Source organism: Theobroma cacao, chromosome 9, assembly GCF_000208745.1.
Source record: "Theobroma cacao cultivar B97-61/B2 chromosome 9, Criollo_cocoa_genome_V2, whole genome shotgun sequence".
NCBI classification, from domain to species: Eukaryota; Viridiplantae; Streptophyta; class Magnoliopsida; order Malvales; family Malvaceae; genus Theobroma; species Theobroma cacao.
In genome coordinates this window covers 24,634,426-24,639,475 of record NC_030858.1, presented here as the reverse complement: position 1 = coordinate 24,639,475, position 5,050 = coordinate 24,634,426, and the positions used below count along the sequence as shown (strand labels likewise).

General features: G+C 33.0%; 1 long non-coding RNA gene across 1 annotated transcript in view; it reads left to right on the top strand.

Moving 5' to 3' along the window:
- The window catches only part of LOC108663393, an 11,873-nt gene extending 7,268 nt beyond the window's left edge, over positions 1–4,605 (top strand). The window contains exons 3-4 of the long non-coding RNA XR_001929373.1: positions 3,601–3,684; positions 4,566–4,605. This is a non-coding gene — a long non-coding RNA (uncharacterized LOC108663393). The remainder of the gene's footprint in view (positions 1–3,600; positions 3,685–4,565) is intronic.

Sequence of the window (5,050 nt, the reverse complement as noted above, 5' to 3'; positions counted from 1 at the left end):
TAGTGCCGTGATACTATATGGTGAAGTTACTATACAATATGGAAAGAGTATTCTAAAGTGGGATTTATTGATTGTTGACAAGTGTTATAGGATGAGATGAATTTGAAAATATCGACTTTACCTATTATATGTGATAAACACAAGAGGATAAAAATGGTTATGGAAATTACGACGTAAACTTGGAGGGAAACCAAACAGTTGAGAATGTTTAGTGTAGTAACCTTAAATATAGATGAATAACATTGATTAAGTAAACTCCAACAGCCATCGTGTCGCGGTGCTAAGAACACTTCATGTTTAGGACGAATGAATAAAATCAGACAGATGTGAAGTTGAACTTACGAGTTGACCTAAAGTCATTGAACTTGATTTTAAGTTTTGTTAACTAGAGTTTTAAGGTTTTGCAAGGTATCGATATGAATGAGTTAAAGTTGAAATGGTTAAAGGCGTTCTCTTTAGGGGGGAGCAAAAGGTCTGGGGTTCGAAACTTGGCGAGAAGGTCCTGCAAGGCTTATTGTGCCCCCCTTAGGCGCGTGGTTTCGAGTAAGTCAAGTGATGGGGATCCAGACATAATAATACCTTGGAGTTGGCCCCGAAGGGGATGCCACATAAATGGCTAAGTTATGGGTTAAGTGATCACTTGTTGTAAGACATAAGTTTAAGATAGATATCCCCAAGAAAATACTCAAGAGAAGTTCTGCAATGGATCTCGTGAAAGCAAGCACTAAGTTATGTGATCATAAAAAGGAAGCTGTAAGTTGAGAGTGATATTAGTATTAATATTGAAAAGTACTGGAGGAGAATCTAGTTTCAAGTCTTGTAATTTCAAGTACAATCTGTAAATTGGTTAAGGAAGAATGATGTTATATTCGTATGAAAGAGTGGAACAAAAGATGGTTGAAGTTGACCTTGATAACGAACTCAGATAATGGAACTTTCCTAATATATTATGGAAAATTGGAATTCGAAAATGCTTGAGGCATACATGATTCAAATAAGTCTCAGTCTTAAGTGACAAATCAATATCGGAATGCAATAAGGACACAATATTGTAAGAGGCATGAAAGATAATCAAGGAATAAGGATGACTCTTAGGAATTGTGGTATTGCATAAGATGCAATGATCAAGTTAAGATAAATCTTTCAGGCATCAATGGGATTATATAGCATACACGCATAATAGATTATAATTCAATGGAGATGACATTATGATGCAATGATATATAGTATAAGGAAACTTAAGCATATAATTGGAAATGATAAGAAGAGAGTATAAGTATGTAAATGATGTGGAACTATGCAAAGGCATAATGAGATTTGTATGAATTATGAAGATTATTCTATTGAATCTTGGTTATGGATGGGAATGAACAAAGAGAAATTAGTCTGAAGGCATTTGAAAACAGAAACCCTTATACATAATGAGGAATATGGACATTTGAATGTGTGTATATACGTATGTGTGGAGTTAATGATGTACTCAACTAAAATGAAGAATAGTTTTAGTGGTTCGAGATTTGAACTCAATAGATTTGATGAGTTGTATAGATAATGTAACGATCAAGAATCTTATCAAAAGTCGATTTATGGCGACCTAAGGAATTTTGGGGAAATAGTTAAGGGACTATAATCTATAGTGCGATTAAGCCATATGAGATGGACTAATAGGATTAAGAAGATTGAAATTTCCTAAATGCAAGGTAAACATGAAGTATGTGGAAATAATTGAAGCCATTAATCTTCCCTAATGTTGAGGATATGTATAAGAATGAGTATGACATGTTAATGATACTGTAAACTACACAATATTGTATGAGGATGGAATAAATGAATGAAAGTCAAGAAGTTTGATATGGAATGAAGTAATAAGATAGAGATTGGCATACCTAAAGAAGTATAAAATGCGATTGAAATTGGTATGATTGAGATAAAGTTATGGTTCAAGTTTAATGACTGTAATAGAAGCATGTTTGGTGTCTCGATATAAGAGATCATAATTGTAAAGTTTACTGTTGATCTGATTTTAAAGGATAATAATAGACATAAGTGAAGTACTCGAGTTGAATTAGAGGTAAATGAGGTGAACAAATCAAAATTCCCTATAAAGGGGAGGACATAAGAAGTCGAGCATTAGATGAGGAAACAATATCCCCACCTTTTCTCTTAGTTTAGTAAATGAAATTTTGAGGTCAAAATTTTATTTTAAGGGGGCTACTACTGTTAAGCCCGGCTCTACAATATGTTTATTATGCCATTCCTACATAAGAATGCATGTTTGCTTACTTAGGTATCTCGAAAATCGTTACAGGACGATATTGTACCAAATGGTACAATTAAGTTGAATTAATCCTCGAACTAGTCCAAATAGAGATTTTAAGATGAAATTGAGAATTTAAAAACCCCAGAATGACTTAAAATGGTGATTCGGAGTTCGAGGACCGATTTGGAGTCAAATTGAAATTTTCATGACATAGGGGTAAAATGGTCATTTCGCTACCCGAGGTTAAGATGTGAGTGTTGGATGAAATTTTTTACTAAGATTGATCATTTGGAGTATAATTTAAGTTTGAGAAGTGAAAATTTTTAATTTCGACATTTTTTCGAGCATAGGGGTAAAATAGCCATTTTGCCACCTAAGGTTAAAATTGTAATTTTACACCACCAAACACTTGTCCAGCACATGGATTTCACCCAATATTACCATGGATAATTGAGGAAATTTATATGGTGGAGAGAGATTGCTTAATGGGCAAGTATGACACATGGGCCAATGGAATGGTGACATGTGTCAAATTTTCATCCATTTATTATTTGGCTTTAAAAATCAGCCCATAACCCTCCCAACTCATTTCTCTTGGCCAGCCAAAGGAAGAAAAGGGAAGAAAAGAAGAAGAACAAAACCCTGGTGGAAAAATTCAAGGAAAAGTGTGAAAATTCAAAGAATCAAGTGACAAAAGGTAAGATTTTTCAATTCTAGCTTGTGATCTATCTTTCCTATGCATTATTTTGCATTTTCCATAGTTGAATCATAAAATATCATGAAGGATAGCGTGCTGATCAAACCCTAGGAGAGAGAATTTGATGATGATTTAGATAGATTTTTAAGATATATGGATGTTTTTAGTTGTTTATGGTGTTAAATGTAAGAATTAAGCTTGAAATTCACACATTCCTCATGAGTTCATCATTGGCCGAATCTTCCTTGTAGAGTGTTGATGGTGGATTTGATTTTATTTCAAGTGAATTGGTTCAAAAATGATGAATTATGGTGAGAAAATCAAGTAGGAAAAATCATAGTGTTGATGCACTCACCATGGTCGAAATTCTCAATAAGAAATGTGAGGATGGTTTTGCTAAATTTTATATTATTTGACTTGTGTTCGGTGGTTTGAAGTATTGGGAGAGAAATGGAATTATTTGGAATTGAATTGGACGTATTAGCCAATTAATCGGGTGATAGATCGAGTTAGGCCAACACCGCATGTAGACAATAATCCGAACAATTCGCGTTCCATATCATGCATTCATATAGAGTTTAGATTAGTTTTATAACGGTTTAGCACCAATGTGGTAAATTGCTTGAATTTATATTATGTATAGGTGGTGAACCCTCTGAAAAAGGGCAAAGAAATTGCACTCGAGGATCAATAGTCAAAGTACTCCAAAATTCAAACTCCTGATACAGTGAGTAACATTATCATCATCTTGATTATTTGAAGTGAATTTTAATTCATTTTTGTGATTTTATGGAAAATGAGTTTAAATGGTAAATCTTTATGTTTTAAAAGCAAAATGTGATTAAATGAAATGATTTTATAAAATTGTCTTGAAATTGAATGATGGTTTTGGAAAATGGAGTAATTGGAGACTAATTGTTGTGTTGTAAATTATGGTTTGAATTGAATGGGTTATGATAATGTGGGCATGAGTGGCTAGATTTGGTAAATGTGTTGAAAATGTATGAACTGTTGATTTACCTTGAGAGGCTGTAAAATAAAATAATTGCCATGTCATGCTGTTGAATTTTATTGAATTGGTGGGTTATAAATTGGTAGCTGCAGTGGACGGGTTCCGTGGACTAGCCTATTAGAGGGGCACAGTAACCCTATTATATTCTTACCTCAGTATGAGAGGCGTGGATAGATAACTCCTGAGGTTAACACTTTAGAGTTCACTTCACGCCAAACCACCACGTGAGGGTGAACTCAGTCAACACCAAGGAACGACTATGTTTTCAAAATAAAAACATGATTTATGCGTACATGACTTTTTAACAGCCTTGGCGGACTCAGTTAGGATAGCCTTCAGTCAAGGTATCCCTGATAACTGAGTATGATAATGATTTTCGCATGAGCTAAACTTTTCAAGAAATCATAAGCCTTATTGTTTATTTAGGTGAAGTGAATCTATTTTATCTTATTAAAATGAGTTTGAAATGCTGTGAATCATTTTTATGCTAATCTATTTTATCTATCTCCATTTCCTCAGCTTTAGATATTTTAGATGATATTTGTTTACTCACTGGGATTATATAATCTCACCACCCTCATTTCCACCCATTTCAGGCTCAGAATAGTCGATAGATAGCTCACTTTGTTGAGGGCTATAGTTGGACTTGCATCCTCAAAAACTGTAGGTTTACCGCTTTTGATACTATTGGTCGTTCGTGGGCCCATGTGTCACTATAAATTAAATTTTATACTTTGGTTATTTGTATTACAGTATGTATGAATTTATTTAGCTTTTATGCTACAAAAATTATTTACCGGTAACTTTATAAATATTATTTTATAAGAAAATAGAATATTTTATTGAATATTTTTATTATTTTCAAATAGTCATAATTTCATTTTAAATGAAAGTTTTAAACGTTTAAACTTATTTTTGATTATGAATTATGTGTTTTATACTCGCATACTACATTTTTAGCTGGTTTCAAAATTTTTGGAGAAAAATGACCAAAACGCCCCTGTGAGACAGAAATTATTTTTTTATTGATTTAAGTTGGAAATAGCTTAAAATTTTTAGAACATGATATTTGATAACGGTT